Source organism: Ranitomeya variabilis, chromosome 5 (genome assembly GCF_051348905.1).
Source record: "Ranitomeya variabilis isolate aRanVar5 chromosome 5, aRanVar5.hap1, whole genome shotgun sequence".
NCBI classification, from domain to species: Eukaryota; Metazoa; Chordata; class Amphibia; order Anura; family Dendrobatidae; genus Ranitomeya; species Ranitomeya variabilis.
Genome location: NC_135236.1, coordinates 39512487 through 39536708, shown reverse-complemented (window position 1 = coordinate 39536708; position 24222 = coordinate 39512487). Strand labels below are relative to the sequence as shown.

The 24222-nt window shown below is 35.7% G+C and overlaps 27 non-coding genes across 27 annotated transcripts; all 27 read right to left on the bottom strand.

The window, feature by feature from the left end:
• Positions 1-592: 592 nt before the first annotated feature.
• Positions 593-664, bottom strand: TRNAW-CCA (transfer RNA tryptophan (anticodon CCA)). The gene has a single exon. It is a non-coding gene; the product is annotated as a tRNA-Trp (tRNA).
• A 471-nt stretch (positions 665-1135) lies between these two features.
• Positions 1136-1207, bottom strand: TRNAW-CCA (transfer RNA tryptophan (anticodon CCA)). The gene has a single exon. It is a non-coding gene; the product is annotated as a tRNA-Trp (tRNA).
• A 471-nt stretch (positions 1208-1678) lies between these two features.
• On the bottom strand, positions 1679-1750 carry TRNAW-CCA (transfer RNA tryptophan (anticodon CCA)). Its single transcript has one exon. It is a non-coding gene; the product is annotated as a tRNA-Trp (tRNA).
• A 471-nt stretch (positions 1751-2221) lies between these two features.
• TRNAW-CCA (transfer RNA tryptophan (anticodon CCA)) lies at positions 2222-2293 on the bottom strand. Its single transcript has one exon. It is a non-coding gene; the product is annotated as a tRNA-Trp (tRNA).
• Positions 2294-2762: 469 nt separating this feature from the next.
• On the bottom strand, positions 2763-2834 carry TRNAW-CCA (transfer RNA tryptophan (anticodon CCA)). The gene has a single exon. It is a non-coding gene; the product is annotated as a tRNA-Trp (tRNA).
• A 471-nt stretch (positions 2835-3305) lies between these two features.
• Positions 3306-3377, bottom strand: TRNAW-CCA (transfer RNA tryptophan (anticodon CCA)). The gene has a single exon. It is a non-coding gene; the product is annotated as a tRNA-Trp (tRNA).
• Positions 3378-3848: 471 nt separating this feature from the next.
• On the bottom strand, positions 3849-3920 carry TRNAW-CCA (transfer RNA tryptophan (anticodon CCA)). The gene has a single exon. It is a non-coding gene; the product is annotated as a tRNA-Trp (tRNA).
• Positions 3921-4389: 469 nt separating this feature from the next.
• TRNAW-CCA (transfer RNA tryptophan (anticodon CCA)) lies at positions 4390-4461 on the bottom strand. The gene has a single exon. It is a non-coding gene; the product is annotated as a tRNA-Trp (tRNA).
• Positions 4462-4932: 471 nt separating this feature from the next.
• Positions 4933-5004, bottom strand: TRNAW-CCA (transfer RNA tryptophan (anticodon CCA)). Its single transcript has one exon. It is a non-coding gene; the product is annotated as a tRNA-Trp (tRNA).
• A 471-nt stretch (positions 5005-5475) lies between these two features.
• TRNAW-CCA (transfer RNA tryptophan (anticodon CCA)) lies at positions 5476-5547 on the bottom strand. The gene has a single exon. It is a non-coding gene; the product is annotated as a tRNA-Trp (tRNA).
• A 1007-nt stretch (positions 5548-6554) lies between these two features.
• TRNAW-CCA (transfer RNA tryptophan (anticodon CCA)) lies at positions 6555-6626 on the bottom strand. Its single transcript has one exon. It is a non-coding gene; the product is annotated as a tRNA-Trp (tRNA).
• Positions 6627-7097: 471 nt separating this feature from the next.
• On the bottom strand, positions 7098-7169 carry TRNAW-CCA (transfer RNA tryptophan (anticodon CCA)). Its single transcript has one exon. It is a non-coding gene; the product is annotated as a tRNA-Trp (tRNA).
• Positions 7170-7640: 471 nt separating this feature from the next.
• Positions 7641-7712, bottom strand: TRNAW-CCA (transfer RNA tryptophan (anticodon CCA)). The gene has a single exon. It is a non-coding gene; the product is annotated as a tRNA-Trp (tRNA).
• Positions 7713-8183: 471 nt separating this feature from the next.
• TRNAW-CCA (transfer RNA tryptophan (anticodon CCA)) lies at positions 8184-8255 on the bottom strand. Its single transcript has one exon. It is a non-coding gene; the product is annotated as a tRNA-Trp (tRNA).
• Positions 8256-9823: 1568 nt separating this feature from the next.
• TRNAW-CCA (transfer RNA tryptophan (anticodon CCA)) lies at positions 9824-9895 on the bottom strand. The gene has a single exon. It is a non-coding gene; the product is annotated as a tRNA-Trp (tRNA).
• Positions 9896-10905: 1010 nt separating this feature from the next.
• Positions 10906-10977, bottom strand: TRNAW-CCA (transfer RNA tryptophan (anticodon CCA)). The gene has a single exon. It is a non-coding gene; the product is annotated as a tRNA-Trp (tRNA).
• A 1025-nt stretch (positions 10978-12002) lies between these two features.
• Positions 12003-12074, bottom strand: TRNAW-CCA (transfer RNA tryptophan (anticodon CCA)). Its single transcript has one exon. It is a non-coding gene; the product is annotated as a tRNA-Trp (tRNA).
• A 467-nt stretch (positions 12075-12541) lies between these two features.
• TRNAW-CCA (transfer RNA tryptophan (anticodon CCA)) lies at positions 12542-12613 on the bottom strand. The gene has a single exon. It is a non-coding gene; the product is annotated as a tRNA-Trp (tRNA).
• A 471-nt stretch (positions 12614-13084) lies between these two features.
• On the bottom strand, positions 13085-13156 carry TRNAW-CCA (transfer RNA tryptophan (anticodon CCA)). Its single transcript has one exon. It is a non-coding gene; the product is annotated as a tRNA-Trp (tRNA).
• A 3381-nt stretch (positions 13157-16537) lies between these two features.
• Positions 16538-16609, bottom strand: TRNAW-CCA (transfer RNA tryptophan (anticodon CCA)). The gene has a single exon. It is a non-coding gene; the product is annotated as a tRNA-Trp (tRNA).
• Positions 16610-18888: 2279 nt separating this feature from the next.
• TRNAW-CCA (transfer RNA tryptophan (anticodon CCA)) lies at positions 18889-18960 on the bottom strand. The gene has a single exon. It is a non-coding gene; the product is annotated as a tRNA-Trp (tRNA).
• Positions 18961-19431: 471 nt separating this feature from the next.
• TRNAW-CCA (transfer RNA tryptophan (anticodon CCA)) lies at positions 19432-19503 on the bottom strand. The gene has a single exon. It is a non-coding gene; the product is annotated as a tRNA-Trp (tRNA).
• A 1553-nt stretch (positions 19504-21056) lies between these two features.
• TRNAW-CCA (transfer RNA tryptophan (anticodon CCA)) lies at positions 21057-21128 on the bottom strand. The gene has a single exon. It is a non-coding gene; the product is annotated as a tRNA-Trp (tRNA).
• Positions 21129-21599: 471 nt separating this feature from the next.
• TRNAW-CCA (transfer RNA tryptophan (anticodon CCA)) lies at positions 21600-21671 on the bottom strand. The gene has a single exon. It is a non-coding gene; the product is annotated as a tRNA-Trp (tRNA).
• A 1010-nt stretch (positions 21672-22681) lies between these two features.
• TRNAW-CCA (transfer RNA tryptophan (anticodon CCA)) lies at positions 22682-22753 on the bottom strand. The gene has a single exon. It is a non-coding gene; the product is annotated as a tRNA-Trp (tRNA).
• A 471-nt stretch (positions 22754-23224) lies between these two features.
• Positions 23225-23296, bottom strand: TRNAW-CCA (transfer RNA tryptophan (anticodon CCA)). The gene has a single exon. It is a non-coding gene; the product is annotated as a tRNA-Trp (tRNA).
• Positions 23297-23767: 471 nt separating this feature from the next.
• Positions 23768-23839, bottom strand: TRNAW-CCA (transfer RNA tryptophan (anticodon CCA)). The gene has a single exon. It is a non-coding gene; the product is annotated as a tRNA-Trp (tRNA).
• Between the last annotated feature and the right edge of the window lie 383 nt (positions 23840-24222).

Sequence of the window (24222 nt, the reverse complement as noted above, 5' to 3'; positions counted from 1 at the left end):
TGCATTGGGATCGGGTATCGGTATCGGATTAGATCCGATACTTTGACGGTATCGGCCGATACTTTCCGATACCGATACTTTCCGATATCGGAAGGTATCGCTCAACACTAACCACGAGGTCAGTTGAAAAGCATGTGTGCTCCAGTACTTCTCAAGAAAAGTGCATGAGATAATATATGGAAGCCATCTGGAAATTTGCTACTTTCAATCACAGTTTAGAAAAGACATAAAGAGGGCTGAATTAACATCATCACTTTTGGTTTCATTGATTTCCAGTTTAAAATTAAAAATCTAGTAATAATCCCTCTTCTCTTACAAATTCAAAGATAACAATGGCGTGAACAAACTGTTAGGTGTTCCCGCAGTGGATTCATTTTTTTAATGCTTTGAACTCAAATCCCAATGGGTATTTCTCGTCAAAGTATTGTTGATAAGATATTAATCTATATAATTTAAATAAAACACTTTGTTAAACCCTGTGCTGCCAAGTTGCAACAAAGTTGAGTTATTCTACTGTTAGTAAGATTACGCAGTTTCCGTTTCAATCTTAACCCAAGCATCAATCAAGTTATGAAAAGATGAAAGAGTTAATTGACCCCGACGTGATTTGAACACGCAACCTTCTGATCTGGAGTCAGACGCGCTACCGTTGCGCCACGAGGTCAGTTGAAAAGCATGTGTGCTCCAGTACTTCTCAAGAAAAGTGCATGAGATAAAATATGGAAGCCATGTGGAAATTTGCTACTTTCAATCACAGTTTAGAAAAGACATAAAGAGGGCTGAATTAAGATCATCACTTTCGGATTCAATGATTTCCAGTTTAAAATTAAAAATCTAGTAATAATCCCTCTTCTCTTACAAATTCAAAGATAACAATGGCGTGAACAAACTGTTAGGTGTTCCCGCAGTGGATTCATTTTTTTAATGCTTTGAACTCAAATCCCAATGGGTATTTCTCGTCAAAGTATTGTTGATAAGATATTAATCTATATAATTTAAATAAAACACTTTGTTAAACCCTGTGCTGCCAGGTTGCAACAAAGTTGAGTAATTCTACTGTTAGTAGGATTACGCAGTTTCCGTTTCAAACTTAACCCAAGCATCAATCAAGTTATGAAAAGATGAAAGAGTTAATTGACCCCGACGTGATTTGAACACGCAACCTTCTGATCTGGAGTCAGACGCGCTACCGTTGCGCCACGAGGTCAGTTGAAAAGCATGTGTGCTCCAGTACTTGTCAAGAAAAGTGCATGAGATAAAATACGGAAGCCATGTGGAAATTTGCTACTTTTAATGACATTTTGGGAAAGATATAAAGAGGGCTGAATTAAGATCATCACATTTGGATTCATTGATTTCCAGTTTAAAATTAAAAATCTAGTAATAATCCCTCTTCTCTTACAAATTCAAAGATGACAATGGCGTAAACAAACTGTTAGGTGTTCCCGCAGTGGATTCATTTTTTTAATGCTTTGAACTCAATTCCCAAAGGATATTTCTCGTCAAAGTATTGTTGATAAGATATTAATCTATATAATTTAAACAAAACACTTTGTTAAACCCTGGGCTGACAGGTTGCAACAAAGTTGAGTTATTCTACTGTTAGTAGGATTACGCAATTTTCGTTTCAATCTAAACCCAAGCATCAATCAAGTTATGAAAAGATGAAAGAGTTAATTGACCCCGGCGTGATTTGAACACGCAACCTTCTGATCTGGAGTCAGACGCGCTACCGTTGCGCCACGAGGTCAGTTGAAAAGCATGTGTGCTCCAGTACTTCTCAAGAAAAGTGCATGAGATAATATATGGAAGCCATCTGGAAATTTGCTACTTTTAATCACAGTTTAGAAAAGACATAAAGAGGGCTGAATTAAGATCATCACTTTCGGATTCATTGATTTCTAGTTTAAAATTAAAAATCTAGTAATAATCCCTCTTCTCTAACAAATTCAAAGATGACAATGGCGTGAACAAACTGTTAGGTGTTCCCACAGTGGATTCATTTTTTTAATGCTTTGAACTCAATTCCCAAAGGATATTTCTCGTCAAAGTATTGTTGACAAGATATTAATCTATATAATTTAAATAAAACACTTTGTTAAACCCTGTGCTGCCAAGTTGCAACAAAGTTGAGTTATTCTACTATTAGTAAGATTACGCAGTTTCCGTTTCAATCTTAACCCAAGCATCAATCAAGTTATGAAAAGATGAAAGAGTTAATTGTCCCCGACGTGATTTGAACACGCAACCTTCTGATCTGGAGTCAGACGCGCTACCGTTGCGCCACGAGGTCAGTTGAAAAGCATGTGTGCTCCAGTACTTCTCAAGAAAAGTGCATGAGATAAAATATGGAAGCCATGTGGAAATTTGCTACTTTTAATGACATTTTGGGAAAGATATAGAGGGCTGAATTAAGATCATCACATTTGGATTCATTGATTTCCAGTTTAAAATTAAAAATCTAGTAATAATCCCTCTTCTCTTACAAATTCAAAGATGACAATGGCGTAAACAAACTGTTAGGTGTTCCCGCAGTGGATTCATTTTTTTAATGCTTTGAACTCAATTCCCAAAGGATATTTCTCGTCAAAGTATTGTTGATAAGATATTAATCTATATAATTTAAATAAAACACTTTGTTAAACCCTGTGCTGCCAGGTTGCAACAAAGTTGAGTAATTCTACTGTTAGTAGGATTACGCAGTTTCCGTTTCAAACTTAACCCAAGCATCAATCAAGTTATGAAAAGATGAAAGAGTTAATTGAACCCGACGTGATTTGAACACGCAACCTTCTGATCTGGAGTCAGACGCGCTACCGTTGCGCCACGAGGTCAGTTGAAAAGCATGTGTGCTCCAGTACTTGTCAAGAAAAGTGCATGAGATAAAATACGGAAGCCATGTGGAAATTTGCTACTTTTAATGACATTTTGGGAAAGATATAAAGAGGGCTGAATTAAGATCATCACATTTGGATTCATTGATTTCCAGTTTAAAATTAAAAATCTAGTAATAATCCCTCTTCTCTTACAAATTCAAAGATGACAATGGCGTAAACAAACTGTTAGGTGTTCCCGCAGTGGATTCATTTTTTTAATGCTTTGAACTCAATTCCCAAAGGATATTTCTCGTCAAAGTATTGTTGATAAGATATTAATCTATATAATTTAAACAAAACACTTTGTTAAACCCTGGGCTGACAGGTTGCAACAAAGTTGAGTTATTCTACTGTTAGTAGGATTACGCAATTTTCGTTTCAATCTAAACCCAAGCATCAATCAAGTTATGAAAAGATGAAAGAGTTAATTGACCCCGGCGTGATTTGAACACGCAACCTTCTGATCTGGAGTCAGACGCGCTACCGTTGCGCCACGAGGTCAGTTGAAAAGCATGTGTGCTCCAGTACTTCTCAAGAAAAGTGCATGAGATAATATATGGAAGCCATCTGGAAATTTGCTACTTTTAATCACAGTTTAGAAAAGACATAAAGAGGGCTGAATTAAGATCATCACTTTCGGATTCATTGATTTCTAGTTTAAAATTAAAAATCTAGTAATAATCCCTCTTCTCTAACAAATTCAAAGATGACAATGGCGTGAACAAACTGTTAGGTGTTCCCACAGTGGATTCATTTTTTTAATGCTTTGAACTCAATTCCCAAAGGATATTTCTCGTCAAAGTATTGTTGACAAGATATTAATCTATATAATTTAAATAAAACACTTTGTTAAACCCTGTGCTGCCAAGTTGCAACAAAGTTGAGTTATTCTACTATTAGTAAGATTACGCAGTTTCCGTTTCAATCTTAACCCAAGCATCAATCAAGTTATGAAAAGATGAAAGAGTTAATTGTCCCCGACGTGATTTGAACACGCAACCTTCTGATCTGGAGTCAGACGCGCTACCGTTGCGCCACGAGGTCAGTTGAAAAGCATGTGTGCTCCAGTACTTCTCAAGAAAAGTGCATGAGATAAAATATGGAAGCCATGTGGAAATTTGCTACTTTTAATGACATTTTGGGAAAGATATAGAGGGCTGAATTAAGATCATCACATTTGGATTCATTGATTTCCAGTTTAAAATTAAAAATCTAGTAATAATCCCTCTTCTCTTACAAATTCAAAGATGACAATGGCGTAAACAAACTGTTAGGTGTTCCCGCAGTGGATTCATTTTTTTAATGCTTTGAACTCAATTCCCAAAGGATATTTCTCGTCAAAGTATTGTTGATAAGATATTAATCTATATAATTTAAATAAAACACTTTGTTAAACCCTGTGCTGCCAGGTTGCAACAAAGTTGAGTAATTCTACTGTTAGTAGGATTACGCAGTTTCCGTTTCAAACTTAACCCAAGCATCAATCAAGTTATGAAAAGATGAAAGAGTTAATTGAACCCGACGTGATTTGAACACGCAACCTTCTGATCTGGAGTCAGACGCGCTACCGTTGCGCCACGAGGTCAGTTGAAAAGCATGTGTGCTCCAGTACTTGTCAAGAAAAGTGCATGAGATAAAATACGGAAGCCATGTGGAAATTTGCTACTTTTAATGACATTTTGGGAAAGATATAAAGAGGGCTGAATTAAGATCATCACATTTGGATTCATTGATTTCCAGTTTAAAATTAAAAATCTAGTAATAATCCCTCTTCTCTTACAAATTCAAAGATGACAATGGCGTAAACAAACTGTTAGGTGTTCCCGCAGTGGATTCATTTTTTTAATGCTTTGAACTCAATTCCCAAAGGATATTTCTCGTCAAAGTATTGTTGATAAGATATTAATCTATATAATTTAAACAAAACACTTTGTTAAACCCTGGGCTGACAGGTTGCAACAAAGTTGAGTTATTCTACTGTTAGTAGGATTACGCAATTTTCGTTTCAATCTAAACCCAAGCATCAATCAAGTTATGAAAAGATGAAAGAGTTAATTGACCCCGGCGTGATTTGAACACGCAACCTTCTGATCTGGAGTCAGACGCGCTACCGTTGCGCCACGAGGTCAGTTGAAAAGCATGTGTGCTCCAGTACTTCTCAAGAAAAGTGCATGAGATAATATATGGAAGCCATCTGGAAATTTGCTACTTTTAATCAAAGTTTAGAAAAGACATAAAGAGGGCTGAATTAAGATCATCACTTTCGGATTCATTGATTTCCAGTTTAAAATTAAAAATCTAGTAATAATCCCTCTTCTCTAACAAATTCAAAGATGACAATGGCGTGAACAAACTGTTAGGTGTTTCCACAGTTGATTCATTTTTTTAATGCTTTGAACTCAATTCCCAAAGGATATTTCTCGTCAAAGTATTGTTGATAAGATATTAATCTATATAATTTAAATAAAACACTTTGTTAAACCCTGTGCTGCCAAGTTGCAACAAAGTTGAGTTATTCTACTGTTAGTAAGATTACGCAGTTTCCGTTTCAATCTTAACCCAAGCATCAATCAAGTTATGAAAAGATGAAAGAGTTAATTGACCCCGACGTGATTTGAACACGCAACCTTCTGATCTGGAGTCAGACGCGCTACCGTTGCGCCACGAGTTCAGTTGAAAAGCATGTGTGCTCCAGTAATTCTCAAGAAAAGTGCATGAGATAAAATATGGAAGCCATGTGGAAATGTGCTACTTTTAATGACATTTTGGGAAAGATATAAACAAGGATGAATTAAGATCATGACATTCAGATTCAGGGTTTTCCAGTTTAAAATGTAAAATCTAGCAATAAACTCTCTTTTCTTACAAATTCAAAAATGACAATGGCATGAACAAAGTGTTAGCTGTTCCCGGCATGGATTATTTTTTTATGTTTTGAACTCAATTCTCAAATGATATTTCTCACCAAAGTATTGTTGATAAGATTTTAATCTACATAATTTAAATAAAACACCTTTTTAAACACTTTGCCTACAGGTGGCAACAAAGTCGAATTATTCTATTGTCAGTAGAATTACGCAGTTTCCGTTTTAAATCTTAAAACAATCATCTATCAAGTTATGATAGACGAAAGAGCTACTTGACCCTGATGTGATATCAACATGCAACCTTATGACCTTGAGTCAGAAGTGCTACCATTGTGCACAAGGTCAGTTGAAAAGCATGTTTGCTGCAATACTTCACATGAAAAGTGCATGAGATAATATATGGACCCCATCTGGAAATTTGCTACTTTTAATCACAGCTTAGAAAAGACATAAAGAGGGCTGAATTAAGATCATCACATTCGGATTCATTGATTTCAAGTTTATAATTAAAAATCTAGTAATAATCCCTCTTCTCTCACAAATTCAAAGATGACAATGGCGTGAACAATCTGTTAGGTGTTCCCGCAGTGGATTCATTTTTTTAATGCTTTGAACTCAATTCCCAAAGGATATTTCTCATCAAAGTATTGTTGATAAGATATTAATCTATATAATTTAAATAAAACACTTTGTTAAACCCTGTGCTGCCAGGTTGCAACAAAGTTGAGTTATTCTACTGTTAGTAGGATTACGCAGTTTCCGTTTCAATCTTAACCCAAGCATCAATCAAGTTATGAAAAGATGAGTTAATTGACCCCGACGTGATTTGAACACGCAACCTTCTGATCTGGAGTCAGACGCGCTACCCTTGCGCCACGAGGTCAGTTGAAAAGCATGTGTGCTCCAGTACTTCCCAAGAAAAGTGCATGAGATAATATATGGAAGCCATGTGGAAATTTGCTACTTTCAATCACAGTTTAGAAAAGACATAAAGAGGGCTGAATTAAGATCATCACTTTCGGATTCATTGATTTCCAGTTTAAAATTAAAAATCTAGTAATAATCCCTCTTGTCTTACAAATTCAAAGATAACAATGGCGTGAACAAACTGTTAGGTGTTCCCGCAGTGGATTCATTTTTTTAATGCTTTGAACTCAAATCCCAAAGGATATTTCTCGTCAAAGTTTTGTTGATAAGATATTAATCTATATAATTTAAATAAAACACTTTGTTAAACCCTGTGCTGCCAGGTTGCAACAAAGTTGAGTTATTCTACTGTTAGTAGGATTACGCAATTTTCGTTTTAATCTTAACCCAAGCATCAATCAAGTTATGAAAAGATGAAAGAGTTAATTGACCCCGGCGTGATTTGAACACGCAACCTTCTGATCTGGAGTCAGACGCGCTACCGTTACGCCACGAGGTCAGTTGAAAAGCATGTGTGCTCCAGTACTTCTCAAGAAAAGTGCATGAGATAATATATGGAAGCCATCTGGAAATTTGCTACTTTCAATCACAGTTTAGAAAAGACATAAAGAGGGCTGAATTAAGATAATCACTTTCGGATTCATTGATTTCCAGTTTAAAATTAAAAATCTAGTAATAATCCCTCTTCTCTAACAAATTCAAAGATGACAATGGCGTGAACAAACTGTTAGGTGTTCCCACAGTGGATTCATTTTTTTAATGCTTTGAACTCAATTCCCAAAGGATATTTCTCGTCAAAGTATTGTTGACAAGATATTAATCTATATAATTTAAATAAAACACTTTGTTAAACCCTGTGCTGCCAAGTTGCAACAAAGTTGAGTTATTCTACTATTAGTAAGATTACGCAGTTTCCGTTTCAATCTTAACCCAAGCATCAATCAAGTTATGAAAAGATGAAAGAGTTAATTGACCCCGACGTGATTTGAACACGCAACCTTCTGATCTGGAGTCAGACGCGCTACCGTTGCGCCACGAGGTCAGTTGAAAAGCATGTGTGCTCCAGTACTTCTCAAGAAAAGTGCATGAGATAAAATATGGAAGCCATGTGGAAATTTGCTACTTTTAATGACATTTTGGGAAAGATATAAAGAGGGCTGAATTAAGATCATCACATTTGGATTCATTGATTTCCAGTTTAAAATTAAAAATCTAGTAATAATCCCTCTTCTCTTACAAATTCAAAGATGACAATGGCGTAAACAAACTGTTAGGTGTTCCCGCAGTGGATTCATTTTTTTAATGCTTTGAACTCAATTCCCAAAGGATATTTCTCGTCAAAGTATTGTTGACAAGATATTAATCTATATAATTTAAATAAAACACTTTGTTAAACCCTGTGCTGCCAAGTTGCAACAAAGTTGAGTTATTCTACTATTAGTAAGATTACGCAGTTTCCGTTTCAATCTTAACCCAAGCATCAATCAAGTTATGAAAAGATGAAAGAGTTAATTGACCCCAACGTGATTTGAACACGCAACCTTCTGATCTGGAGTCAGACGCGCTACCGTTGCGCCACGAGGTCAGTTGAAAAGCATGTGTGCTCCAGTACTTCTCAAGAAAAGTGCATGAGATAAAATATGGAAGCCATGTGGAAATTTGCTACTTTTAATGACATTTTGGGAAAGATATAAAGAGGGCTGAATTAAGATCATCACATTTGGATTCATTGATTTCCAGTTTAAAATTAAAAATCTAGTAATAATCCCTCTTCTCTTACAAATTCAAAGATGACAATGGCGTAAACAAACTGTTAGGTGTTCCCGCAGTGGATTCATTTTTTTAATGCTTTGAACTCAATTCCCAAAGGATATTTCTCGTCAAAGTATTGTTGATAAGATATTAATCTATATAATTTAAACAAAACACTTTGTTAAACCCTGTGCTGACAGGTTGCAACAAAGTTGAGTTATTCTACTGTTAGTAGGATTACGCAATTTTCGTTTCAATGTAAACCCAAGCATCAATCAAGTTATGAAAAGATGAAAGAGTTAATTGACCCCGACGTGATTAGAACACGCAACCTTCTGATCTGGAGTCAGACGCGCTACCGTTGCGCTACCGTTGCGCCACGAGGTCAGTTGAACAGCATGTGTGCTCCAGTACTTCTCAAGAAAAGTGCATGAGATAATATATGGAAGCCATCTGGAAATTTGCTACTTTCAATCACAGTTTAGAAAAGACATAAAGAGGGCTGAATTAAGATAATCACTTTCGGATTCATTGATTTCCAGTTTAAAATTAAAAATCTAGTAATAATCCCTCTTCTCTAACAAATTCAAAGATGACAATGGCGTGAACAAACTGTTAGGTGTTCCCACAGTGGATTCATTTTTTTAATGCTTTGAACTCAATTCCCAAAGGATATTTCTCGTCAAAGTATTGTTGATAAGATATTAATCTATATAATTTAAATAAAACACTTTGTTAAACCCTGTGCTGCCAAGTTGCAACAAAGTTGAGTTATTCTACTGTTAGTAAGATTACGCAGTTTCCGTTTCAATCTTAACCCAAGCATCAATCAAGTTATGAAAAGATGAAAGAGTTAATTGACCCCGACGTGATTTGAACACGCAACCTTCTGATCTGGAGTCATACGCGCTACCGTTGCGCCACGAGTTCAGTTGAAAAGCATGTGTGCTCCAGTACTTCTCAAGAAAAGTGCATGAGATAATGTATGGAAGCTATTTGGAAATTTGCTACTTTCAATCACAGTTTAGAAAAGACATAAAGAGGGCTGAATTAAGATAATCACTTTCGGATTCATTGATTTCCAGTTTAAAATTAAAAATCTAGTAATAATCCCTCTTCTCTTACAAATTCAAAGATGACAATGGCGTGAACAAACTGTTAGGTGTTCCCGCAGTGGATTCATTTTTTTAATGCTTTGAACTCAAGTCCCAAAGGATATTTCTCGTCAAAGTATTGTTGATAAGATATTAATCTATATAATTTAAATAAAACACTTTGTTAAACCCTGTGCTGACAGGTTGCAACAAAGTTGAGTTATTCTACTGTTAGTAGGATTACGCAGTTTCCGTTTCAATCTTAACCCAAGCATCAATCAAGTTATGAAAAGATGAAAGAGTTTATTGACCCCGACATGATTTGAACACACAACCTTCTGATGTGGAGTCAGACGCGCTACCGTTGCGCCACGAGGTCAGTTGAAAAGCATGTGTGCTCCAGTACTTCTCAAGAAAAGTGCATGAGATAATATATGGAAGTCATGTGGAAATTTGCTACTTTCAATCACAGTTTAGAAAAGACATAAAGAGGGCTGAATTAAGATCATCACTTTCGGATTCATTGATTTCCAGTTTAAAATTAAAAATCTAGTAATAATCCCTCTTCTCTAACAAATTCAAAGATGACAATGGCGTGAACAAACTGTTAGGTGTTCCCGCAGTGGATTCATTTTTTTAATGCTTTGAACTCAATTCCCAAAGGATATTTCTCGTCAAAGTATTGTTGATAAGATATTAATCTATATAATTTAAATAAAACACTTTGTTAAACCCTGTGCTGCCAAGTTGCAACAAAGTTGAGTTATTCTACTGTTAGTAAGATTACGCAGTTTCCGTTTCAATCTTAACCCAAGCATCAATCAAGTTATGAAAAGATGAGTTAATTGACCCCAACGTGATTTGTACACACAACCTTCTGATCTGGAGTCAGGCGCGCTACCGTTGCGCCACGAGGTCAGTTGAAAAGCATGTGTGCTCCAGTACTTCTCAAGAAAAGTGCATGAGATAATATATGGAAGCCATGTGGAAATTTGCTACTTTCAATCACAGTTTAGAAAAGACATAAAGAGGGCTGAATTAAGATCATCACTTTCGGATTCATTGATTTCCAGTTTAAAATTAAAAATCTAGTAATAATCCCTCTTCTCTTACAAATTCAAAGATGACAATGGCGTGAACAAACTGTTAGGTGTTCCCGCAGTGGATTCATTTTTTTAATGCTTTGAACTCAAGTCCCAAAGGATATTTCTCGTCAAAGTATTGTTGATAAGATATTAATCTATATAATTTAAATAAAACACTTTGTTAAACCCTGTGCTGACAGGTTGCAACAAAGTTGCGTTATTCTACTGTTAGTAAGATTACGCAGTTTCCGTTTCAATCTTAACCCAAGCATCAATCAAGTTATGAAAAGATGAAAGAGTTACTTGACCCCGACGTGATTTGAACACGCAACCTTCTGATCTGGAGTCAGACGCGCTACCGTTGTGCCACGAGGTCAGTTGAAAAGCATGTGTGCTCCAGTACTTCTCAAGAAAAGTGCATGAGATAAAATATGGAAGCCATGTGGAAATTTGCTACTTTTAATGACATTTTGGGAAAGATATAAAGAGGGCTGAATTAAGATCATCACATTTGGATTCATTGATTTCCAGTTTAAAATTAAAAATCTAGTAATAATCCCTCTTCTCTTACAAATTCAAAGATGACAATGGCGTAAACAAACTGTTAGGTGTTCCCGCAGTGGATTCATTTTTTTAATGCTTTGAACTCAATTCCCAAAGGATATTTCTCGTCAAAGTATTGTTGATAAGATATTAATCTATATAATTTAAACAAAACACTTTGTTAAACCCTGTGCTGACAGGTTGCAACAAAGTTGAGTTATTCTACTGTTAGTAGGATTACGCAATTTTCGTTTCAATGTAAACCCAAGCATCAATCAAGTTATGAAAAGATGAAAGAGTTAATTGACCCCGACGTGATTAGAACACGCAACCTTCTGATCTGGAGTCAGACGAGCTACCGTTGCGCTACCGTTGCGCCACGAGGTCAGTTGAACAGCATGTGTGCTCCAGTACTTCTCAAGAAAAGTGCATGAGATAATATATGGAAGCCATCTGGAAATTTGCTACTTTCAATCACAGTTTAGAAAAGACATAAAGAGGGCTGAATTAAGATAATCACTTTCGGATTCATTGATTTCCAGTTTAAAATTAAAAATCTAGTAATAATCCCTCTTCTCTTACAAATTCAAAGATGACAATGGCGTAAACAAACTGTTAGGTGTTCCCGCAGTGGATTCATTTTTTTAATGCTTTGAACTCAATTCCCAAAGGATATTTCTCGTCAAAGTATTGTTGATAAGATATTAATCTATATAATTTAAACAAAACACTTTGTTAAACCCTGTGCTGACAGGTTGCAACAAAGTTGAGTTATTCTACTGTTAGTAGGATTACGCAATTTTTGTTTCAATCTAAACCCAAGCATCAATCAAGTTATGAAAAGATGAAAGAGTTAATTGACCCCGGCGTGATTTGAACACGCAACCTTCTGATCTGGAGTCAGACGCGCTACCGTTGCGCCACGAGGTCAGTTGAAAAGCATGTGTGCTCCAGTACTTCTCAAGAAAAGTGCATGAGATAATATATGGAAGCCATCTGGAAATTTGCTACTTTTAATCACAGTTTAGAAAAGACATAAAGAGGGCTGAATTAAGATCATCACTTTCGGATTCATTGATTTCCAGTTTAAAATTAAAAATCTAGTAATAATCCCTCTTCTCTAACAAATTCAAAGATGACAATGGCGTGAACAAACTGTTAGGTGTTCCCACAGTGGATTCATTTTTTTAATGCTTTGAACTCAATTCCCAAAGGATATTTCTCGTCAAAGTATTGTTGACAAGATATTAATCTATATAATTTAAATAAAACACTTTGTTAAACCCTGTGCTGCCAAGTTGCAACAAAGTTGAGTTATTCTACTATTAGTAAGATTACGCAGTTTCCGTTTCAATCTTAACCCAAGCATCAATCAAGTTATGAAAAGATGAGTTAATTGACCCCGACGTGATTTGAACACGCAACCTTCTGATCTGGAGTCAGACGCGCTACCGTTGCGCCACGAGGTCAGTTGAAAAGCATGTGTGCTCCAGTACTTCTCAAGAAAAGTGCATGAGATAAAATATGGAAGCCATGTGGAAATTTGCTACTTTTAATGACATTTTGGGAAAGATATAAAGAGGGCTGAATTAAGATCATCACATTTGGATTCATTGATTTCCAGTTTAAAATTAAAAATCTAGTAATAATCCCTCTTCTCTTACAAATTCAAAGATGACAATGGCGTAAACAAACTGTTAGGTGTTCCCGCAGTGGATTCATTTTTTTAATGCTTTGAACTCAATTCCCAAAGGATATTTCTCGTCAAAGTATTGTTGACAAGATATTAATCTATATAATTTAAATAAAACACTTTGTTAAACCCTGTGCTGCCAAGTTGCAACAAAGTTGAGTTATTCTACTATTAGTAAGATTACGCAGTTTCCGTTTCAATCTTAACCCAAGCATCAATCAAGTTATGAAAAGATGAAAGAGTTAATTGACCCCGACGTGATTTGAACACGCAACCTTCTGATCTGGAGTCAGACGCGCTACCGTTGCGCCACGAGGTCAGTTGAAAAGCATGTGTGCTCCAGTACTTCTCAAGAAAAGTGCATGAGATAAAATATGGAAGCCATGTGGAAATTTGCTACTTTTAATGACATTTTGGGAAAGATATAAAGAGGGCTGAATTAAGATCATCACATTTGGATTCATTGATTTCCAGTTTAAAATTAAAAATCTAGTAATAATCCCTCTTCTCTTACAAATTCAAAGATGACAATGGCGTAAACAAACTGTTAGGTGTTCCCGCAGTGGATTCATTTTTTTAATGCTTTGAACTCAATTCCCAAAGGATATTTCTCGTCAAAGTATTGTTGATAAGATATTAATCTATATAATTTAAACAAAACACTTTGTTAAACCCTGTGCTGACAGGTTGCAACAAAGTTGAGTTATTCTACTGTTAGTAGGATTACGCAATTTTCGTTTCAATGTAAACCCAAGCATCAATCAAGTTATGAAAAGATGAAAGAGTTAATTGACCCCGACGTGATTAGAACACGCAACCTTCTGATCTGGAGTCAGACGCGCTACCGTTGCGCTACCGTTGCGCCACGAGGTCAGTTGAACAGCATGTGTGCTCAAGTACTTCTCAAGAAAAGTGCATGAGATAATATATGGAAGCCATCTGGAAATTTGCTACTTTCAATCACAGTTTAGAAAAGACATAAAGAGGGCTGAATTAAGATAATCACTTTCGGATTCATTGATTTCCAGTTTAAAATTAAAAATCTAGTAATAATCCCTCTTCTCTAACAAATTCAAAGATGACAATGGCGTGAACAAACTGTTAGGTGTTCCCACAGTGGATTCATTTTTTTAATGCTTTGAACTCAATTCCCAAAGGATATTTCTCGTCAAAGTATTGTTGATAAGATATTAATCTATATAATTTAAATAAAACACTTTGTTAAACCCTGTGCTGCCAAGTTGCAACAAAGTTGAGTTATTCTACTGTTAGTAAGATTACGCAGTTTCCGTTTCAATCTTAACCCAAGCATCAATCAAGTTATGAAAAGATGAAAGAGTTAATTGACCCCGACGTGATTTGAACACGCAACCTTCTGATCTGGAGTCATACGCGCTACCGTTGCGCCACGAGTTCAGTTGAAAAGCATGTGTGCTCCAGTACTTCTCAAGAAAAGTGCATGAGATAATGTATGGAAGCTATTTGGAAATTTGCTACTTTCAATCACAGTTTAGAAAAGACATAAAGAGGGCTGAATTAAGATCATCACATTTGGATTCATTGATTTCCAGTTTAAAATGTAAAATCTAGTAATAAACTCTCTTTTCTAACAAATTCAAAGATGACAATGGCATGAACAAAGTGTTAGCTGTTCCCGGCATGAATTATTTTTTTATGTTTTGAACTCAATTCTCAAATGATATTTCTCACCATAGTATTGCTGATAAGATTTTAATCTACATAATTTAAATAAAACACCTTTTTTATACACTTTGCCTACAGGTGGCAACAAAGTCGAATTATTCTATTGTCAGTAGAATTACGCAGTTTCCGTTTTCAATCTTAACACAATCATCTATCAAGTTATGAATAGACGAAAGAGCTACTTGACCCTGATGTGATATCAACATGCAACCTTATGACCTTGAGTCAGAAGTGCTACCATTGTGCACAAGGTCAGTTGAAAAGCATGTTTGCTGCAATACTTCTCATGAAAAGTGCATGAGATAATATATGGACCCCATCTGGAAATTTGCTACTTTTAATCACAGCTTAGAAAAGACATAAAGAGGTCTGAATTAAGATCATCACATTCGGATTCATTGATTTCAAGTTTAAAATTAAAAATCTAGTAATAATCCCTCTTCTTTTACAAATTCAAAGATGACAATGGCGTAAACAAACTGTTAGGTGTTCCCGCAGTGGATTCATTTTTTTAATGCTTTGAACTCAATTCCCAAAGGATATTTCTCGTCAAAGTATTGTTGATAAGATATTAATCTATATAATTTAAATAAAACAGTTTGTTAAACCCTGTGCTGCCAGGTTGCAACAAAGTTGAGTTATTCTACTGTGAGGCTATGTGCACACGCCAGGATTTTGTCAGGCTTTTTCCTCAGGTTTTGTAGCCAAAACCAGGAGTGGGTGATAAATGCAGAAGTGGTGCATATGTTTCTATTATACTTTTCCTCTAATTGTTCCACTCCTGGTTTTGGCTACAAAACCTGAGGAAAAAGCCTGACGTGTGCACATAGCCTTAGTAGGATTACGCAGTTTCCGTTTCAATCTTAACCCAAGCATCAATCAAGTTATGAAAACATGAAAGAGTTAATTGACCCCAACGTGATTTGAACACGCAACTTTCCGATCTGGAGTCAGACGCGATACCATTGCACCATGAGGTCAGTTGAAAAGCACGTGTGCTCCAGTACTTCTCAAGAAAAGTGCATGAGATAATATATGGAAGCCATCTGGAAATTTGCTACTTTCAAACACAGTTTAGAAAAGACATAAAAGAAGGCTGAATTAAGATCATCAAATTCAGATTCATTGATTTCCAGTTTAAAATTAAAAATCTAGTAATAATCCCTCTTCTCTTACAAATTCAAAGATGACAATGGCGTGAACAAACTGTTAGGTGTTCCCGCAGTGGATTCATTTTTTTAATGCTTTGAACTCAATTCCCAATTAATATTTCTCGTCAAAGTATTGTTGATAAGATATTAATCTATATAATTTAAATAAAAAACTTTGTTAAACCCTGTGCTGACAGGTTGCAACAAAGTTGAGTTATTCTACTGTTAGTAGGATTACGCAATTTTCATTTCAATCTTAACCCAAGCATCAATCAAGTTATGAAAAGATGAAAGAGTTAATTGACCCCGACGTGATTTAAACACGCAATCTTCTGATCTGGAATCAGACGCGCTACTGTTGCACCACGAGGTCAGTTGAAAAGCACATGTGCTCCAGTACTTCTCAAGAAAAGTGCATGAGATAATATATGGAAGCCATCTGGAAATTTGCTACTTTCAATCACAGTTTAGAAAAGACATAAAAGAGGGCTGAATTAAGATCATCACATTCGGATTCATTGATTTCCAGTTTAAAATTAAAAATCTAGTAATAATCCCTCTTCTCTTACAAATTCAAAGATGACAATGGCGTGAACAAACTGTTAGGTGTTGTCGGCATTGATTAATTTTTTTAATGCTTTTAACTCAATTCCCAAATAATATTTCTCGTCAAAGTATTGTTGATAAGATATTAATCTATATAATTTAAATAAAACTCATTTTTAAACCCAGCACTGACAGGTGGCAACAAAGTTGAGTTATTCTATTGTCAGTAGGATTACGCAGTTTCCGTTTCAATCTTAACCCAAGCATAAATCAAGTTATGAAAAGATGAAAGAGTTAATTGACCCCGACGTGATTTAAACACGCAACCTTCTGATCTGGAGTCAGACGCGCTACCGTTGCACCACGAGGTCGATTGAAAAGCATGTGTGCTCCATTACTTCTCATGAAAAGTGCATGAGATAATATATGGAAGCCATCTGGAAATTTGCTACTTTTAATGACATTTTGGGAAAGATATAAACAAGGATGAATTAAGATCATGACATTCAGATTCAGGGTTCTCCAGTTTAAAATGTAAAATCTAGTAATAAACTCTCTTTTCTTACAAATTCAAAGATGACAATGGCATGAACAAAGTGTTAGCTGTTCCCGGCATGGATTATTTTTTTATGTTTTGAACTCAATTCTCAAATGATATTTCTCACCAAAGTATTGTTGATAAGATTTTAATCTACATAATTTAAATAAAACACCTTTTTTAAACACTTTGCCTACAGGTGGCAACAAAGTCGAATTATTCTATTGTCAGTAGAATTACGCAGTTTCCGTTTTCAATCTTAACACAATCATCTATCAAGTTATGAATAGACGAAAGAGCTACTTGACCCTGATGTGATATCAACATGCAACCTTATGACCTTGAGTCAGAAGTGCTACCATTGTGCACAAGGTCAGTTGAAAAGCATGTTTGCTGCAATACTTCACATGAAAAGTGCATGAGATAATATATGGACCCCATCTGGAAATTTGCTACTTTTAATCACAGCTTAGAAAAGACATAAAGAGGGCTGAATTAAGATCATCACATTCGGATTCATTGATTTCCAGTTTAAAATTAAAAATCTAGTAATAATCCCTCTTCTTTTACAAATTCAAAGATGACAATGGCGTAAACAAACTGTTAGGTGTTCCCGCAGTGGATTCATTTTTTTAATGCTTTGAACTCAATTCCCAAAGGATATTTCTCGTCAAAGTATTGTTGATAAGATATTAATCTATATAATTTAAATAAAACACTTTGTTAAACCCTGTGCTGTCAGGTTGCAACAAAGTTGAGTTATTCTACTGTGAGGCTATGTGCACACGTCAGGATTTTGTCAGGATTTTTCCTCAGGTTTTGTAGCCAAAACCAGGAGCGGGTGATAAATGCAGAAGTGGTGCATATGTTTCTATTATACTTTTCCTCTAATTGTTCCACTCCTGGTTTTGGCTACAAAACCTGAGGAAAAAGCCTGACGTGTGCACATAGCCTTAGTAGGATTACGCAGTTTCCGTTTCAATCTTAACCCAAGCATCAATCAAGTTATGAATAGACGAAAGAGCTACTTGACCCTGATGTGATATCAACATGCAACCTTATGACCTTGAGTCAGAAGTGCTACCATTGTGCACAAGGTCAGTTGAAAAGCATGTTTGCTGCAATACTTCACATGAAAAGTGCATGAGATAATATATGGACCCCATCTGGAAATTTGCTACTTTTAATCACAGCTTAGAAAAGACATAAAGAGGGCTGAATTAAGATCATCACATTCAGATTCATTGACTTCAAGTTCAAAAATTAAAAATCTAGTAATAATCCCTCTTCTTTTACAAATTCAAAGATGACAATGGCGTGAACAAACTTTTAGGTGTTCCCGCAGTGGATTCATTTTTTTTAATGCTTTGAACTCAATTCCCAAAGGATATTTCTCGTCAAAGTATTGTTGATAAGATATTAATCTATATAATTTAAATAAAACACTTTGTTAAACCCTGTGCTGCCAGGTTGCAACAGAGTTGAGTTATTCTACTGTTAGTAGGATTACGCAGTTTCCGTTTCAATCTTAACCCAAGCATCAATCAAGTTATGAAAAGATGAGTTAATTGACCCCAACGTGATTTGTACACACAACCTTCTGATCTGGAGTCAGGCGCGCTACCGTTGCGCCACGAGGTCAGTTGAAAAGCATGTGTGCTCCAGTACTTCTCAAGAAAAGTGCATGAGATAATATATGGAAGCCATGTGGAAATTTGCTACTTTCAATCACAGTTTAGAAAAGACATAAAGAGGGCTGAATTAAGATCATCACTTTCGGATTCATTGATTTCCAGTTTAAAATTAAAAATCTAGTAATAATCCCTCTTCTCTTACAAATTCAAAGATGACAATGGCGTGAACAAACTGTTAGGTGTTCCCGCAGTGGATTCATTTTTTTAATGCTTTGAACTCAAGTCCCAAAGGATATTTCTCGTCAAAGTATTGTTGATAAGATATTAATCTATATAATTTAAATAAAACACTTTGTTAAACCCTGTGCTGACAGGTTGCAACAAAGTTGAGTTATTCTACTGTTAGTAGGATTACGCAGTTTCCGTTTCAATCTTAACCCAAGCATCAATCAAGTTATGAAAAGATGAAAGAGTTTATTGACCCCGACATGATTTGAACACACAACCTTCTGATGTGGAGTCAGACGCGCTACCGTTGCGCCACGAGGTCAGTTGAAAAGCATGTGTGCTCCAGTACTTCTCAAGAAAAGTGCATGAGATAATATATGGAAGTCATGTGGAAATTTGCTACTTTCAATCACAGTTTAGAAAAGACATAAAGAGGGCTGAATTAAGATCATCACTTTCGGATTCATTGATTTCCAGTTTAAAATTAAAAATCTAGTAATAATCCCTCTTCTCTTACAAATTCAAAGATGACAATGGCGTGAACAAACTGTTAGGTGTTCCCGCAGTGGATTCATTTTTTTAATGCTTTGAACTCAATTCCCAAAGGATATTTCTCGTCAAAGTATTGTTGATAAGATATTAATCTATATAATTTAAACAAAACACTTTGTTAAACCCTGTGTTGACAGGTTGCAACAAAGTTGAGTTATTCTACTGTTAGTAGGATTACGCAATTTTCGTTTCAATCTAAACCCAAGCATCAATCAAGTTATGAAAAGATGAAAGAGTTAATTGACCCCGACGTGATTTGAACACGCAACCTTCTGATCTGGAGTCAGACGCGCTACCGTTGCGCCACGAGGTCAGTTGAAAAGCATGTGTGCTCCAGTACTTCTCAAGAAAAGTGCATGAGATAATATATGGAAGCCATCTGGAAATTTGCTACTTTTAATCACAGTTTAGAAAAGACATAAAGAGGGCTGAATTAAGATCATCACTTTCGGATTCATTGATTTCCAGTTTAAAATTAAAAATCTAGTAATAATCCCTCTTCTCTAACAAATTCAAAGATGACAATGGCGTGAACAAACTGTTAGGTGTTCCCACAGTGGATTCATTTTTTTAATGCTTTGAACTCAATTCCCAAAGGATATTTCTCGTCAAAGTATTGTTGATAAGATATTAATCTATATAATTTAAATAAAACACTTTGTTAAACCCTGTGCTGCCAAGTTGCAACAAAGTTGAGTTATTCTACTGTTAGTAAGATTACGCAGTTTCCGTTTCAATCTTAACCCAAGCATCAATCAAGTTATGAAAAGATGAGTTAATTGACCCCAACGTGATTTGTACACACAACCTTCTGATCTGGAGTCAGGCGCGCTACCGTTGCGCCACGAGGTCAGTTGAAAAGCATGTGTGCTCCAGTACTTCTCAAGAAAAGTGCATGAGATAATATATGGAAGCCATGTGGAAATTTGCTACTTTCAATCACAGTTTAGAAAAGACATAAAGAGGGCTGAATTAAGATCATCACTTTCGGATTCATTGATTTCCAGTTTAAAATTAAAAATCTAGTAATAATCCCTCTTCTCTTACAAATTCAAAGATGACAATGGCGTGAACAAACTGTTAGGTGTTCCCGCAGTGGATTCATTTTTTTAATGCTTTGAACTCAAGTCCCAAAGGATATTTCTCGTCAAAGTATTGTTGATAAGATATTAATCTATATAATTTAAATAAAACACTTTGTTAAACCCTGTGCTGACCGGTTGCAACAAAGTTGCGTTATTCTACTGTTAGTAGGATTACGCAGTTTCCGTTTCAATCTTAACCCAAGCATCAATCAAGTTATGAAAAGATGAAAGAGTTTATTGACCCCGACATGATTTGAACACGCAACCTTCTGATATGGAGTCAGACGCGCTACCGTTGCGCCACGAGTTCAGTTGAAAAGCATGTGTGCTCCAGTACTTCTCAAGAAAAGTGCATGAGATAATATATGGTAGCCATGTGGAAATTTGCTACTTTCAATCACAGTTTAGAAAAGACATAAAGAGGGCTGAATTAAGATCATCACTTTCGGATTCATTGATTTCCAGTTTAAAATTAAAAATCTAGTAATAATCCCTCTTCTCTTACAAATTCAAAGATGACAATGGCGTGAACAAACTGTTAGGTGTTCCCGCAGTGGATTCATTTTTTTAATGCTTTGAACTCAAGTCCCAAAGGATATTTCTCGTCAAAGTATTGTTGATAAGATATTAATCTATATAATTTAAATAAAACACTTTGTTAAACCCTGTGCTGACAGGTTGCAACAAAGTTGAGTTATTCTACTGTTAGTAGGATTACGCAGTTTCCGTTTCAATCTTAACCCAAGCATCAATCAAGTTATGAAAAGATGAAAGAGTTTATTGACCCCGACATGATTTGAACACGCAACCTTCTGATCTGGAGTCAGACGCGCTACCGTTGCGCCACGAGGTCAGTTGAAAAGCATGTGTGCTCCAGTACTTCTCAAGAAAAGTGCATGAGATAATATATGGAAGCCATGTGGAAATTTTCTACTTTCAATCACAGTTTAGAAAAGACATAAAGAGGGCTGAATTAAGATCATCACATTCGGATTCATTGATTTCCAGTTTAAAATTAAAAATCTAGTAATAATCCCTCTTCTCTTACAAATTCAAAGATGACAATGGCGTGAACAAACTGTTAGGTGTTCCCGCAGTGGATTCATTTTTTTAATGCTTTGAACTCAATTCCCAAAGGATATTTCTCGTCAAAGTATTGTTGATAAGATATTAATCTATATAATTTAAACAAAACACTTTGTTAAACCCTGTGTTGACAGGTTGCAACAAAGTTGAGTTATTCTACTGTTAGTAGGATTACGCAATTTTCGTTTCAATCTAAACCCAAGCATCAATCAAGTTATGAAAAGATGAAAGAGTTAATTGACCCCGACGTGATTTGAACACGCAACCTTCTGATCTGGAGTCAGACGCGCTACCGTTGCGCCACGAGGTCAGTTGAAAAGCATGTGTGCTCCAGTACTTCTCAAGAAAAGTGCATGAGATAATATATGGAAGCCATCTGGAAATTTGCTACTTTTAATCACAGTTTAGAAAAGACATAAAGAGGGCTGAATTAAGATCATCACTTTCGGATTCATTGATTTCCAGTTTAAAATTAAAAATCTAGTAATAATCCCTCTTCTCTAACAAATTCAAAGATGACAATGGCGTGAACAAACTGTTAGGTGTTCCCACAGTGGATTCATTTTTTTAATGCTTTGAACTCAATTCCCAAAGGATATTTCTCGTCAAAGTATTGTTGATAAGATATTAATCTATATAATTTAAATAAAACACTTTGTTAAACCCTGTGCTGCCAAGTTGCAACAAAGTTGAGTTATTCTACTGTTAGTAAGATTACGCAGTTTCCGTTTCAATCTTAACCCAAGCATCAATCAAGTTATGAAAAGATGAGTTAATTGACCCCAACGTGATTTGTACACACAACCTTCTGATCTGGAGTCAGGCGCGCTACCGTTGCGCCACGAGGTCAGTTGAAAAGCATGTGTGCTCCAGTACTTCTCAAGAAAAGTGCATGAGATAATATATGGAAGCCATGTGGAAATTTGCTACTTTCAATCACAGTTTAGAAAAGACATAAAGAGGGCTGAATTAAGATCATCACTTTCGGATTCATTGATTTCCAGTTTAAAATTAAAAATCTAGTAATAATCCCTCTTCTCTTACAAATTCAAAGATGACAATGGCGTGAACAAACTGTTAGGTGTTCCCGCAGTGGATTCATTTTTTTAATGCTTTGAACTCAAGTCCCAAAGGATATTTCTCGTCAAAGTATTGTTGATAAGATATTAATCTATATAATTTAAATAAAACACTTTGTTAAACCCTGTGCTGACAGGTTGCAACAAAGTTGCGTTATTCTACTGTTAGTAGGATTACGCAGTTTCCGTTTCAATCTTAACCCAAGCATCAATCAAGTTATGAAAAGATGAAAGAGATTATTGACCCCGACATGATTTGAACACGCAACCTTCTGATATGGAGTCAGACGCGCTACCGTTGCGCCACGAGGTCAGTTGAAAAGCATGTGTGCTCCAGTACTTCTCAAGAAAAGTGCATGAGATAATATATGGAAGCCATGTGGAAATTTGCTACTTTCAATCACAGTTTAGAAAAGACATAAAGAGGGCTGAATTAAGATCATCACTTTCGGATTCATTGATTTCCAGTTTAAAATTAAAAATCTAGTAATAATCCCTCTTCTCTTACAAATTCAAAGATGACAATGGCGTGAACAAACTGTTAGGTGTTCCCGCAGTGGATTCATTTTTTTAATGCTTTGAACTCAAGTCCCAAAGGATATTTCTCGTCAAAGTATTGTTGATAAGATATTAATCTATATAATTTAAATAAAACACTTTGTTAAACCCTGTGCTGACAGGTTGCAACAAAGTTGAGTTATTCTACTGTTAGTAGGATTACGCAGTTTCCGTTTCAATCTTAACCCAAGCATCAATCAAGTTATGAAAAGATGAAAGAGTTTATTGACCCTGACATGATTTGAACACGCAACCTTCTGATCTGGAGTCAGACGCGCTCCCGTTGCGCCACGAGGTCAGTTGAAAAGCATGTGTGCTCCAGTACTTCTCAAGAAAAGTGCATGAGATAATATATGGAAGCCATCTGGAAATTTTCTACTTTCAATCACAGTTTAGAAAAGACATAAAGAGGGCTGAATTAAGATCATCACATTCGGATTCATTGATTTCCAGTTTAAAATTAAAAATCTAGTAATAATCCCTCTTCTCTTACAAATTCAAAGATGACAATGGCGTGAACAAACTGTTAGGTGTTCCCGCAGTGGATTCATTTTTTTAATGCTTTGAACTCAATTCCCAAAGGATATTTCTCGTCAAAGTATTGTTGATAAGATATTAATCTATATAATTTAAACAAAACACTTTGTTAAACCCTGTGTTGACAGGTTGCAACAAAGTTGAGTTATTCTACTGTTAGTAGGATTACGCAATTTTCGTTTCAATCTAAACCCAAGCATCAATCAAGTTATGAAAAGATGAAAGAGTTAATTGACCCCGACGTGATTTGAACACGCAACCTTCTGATCTGGAGTCAGACGCGCTACCGTTGCGCCACGAGGTCAGTTGAAAAGCATGTGTGCTCCAGTACTTCTCAAGAAAAGTGCATGAGATAATATATGGAAGCCATCTGGAAATTTGCTACTTTTAATCACAGTTTAGAAAAGACATAAAGAGGGCTGAATTAAGATCATCACTTTCGGATTCATTGATTTCCAGTTTAAAATTAAAAATCTAGTAATAATCCCTCTTCTCTAACAAATTCAAAGATGACAATGGCGTGAACAAACTGTTAGGTGTTCCCACAGTGGATTCATTTTTTTAATGCTTTGAACTCAAGTCCCAAAGGATATTTCTCGTCAAAGTATTGTTGATAAGATATTAATCTATATAATTTAAATAAAACACTTTGTTAAACCCTGTGCTGACAGGTTGCAACAAAGTTGA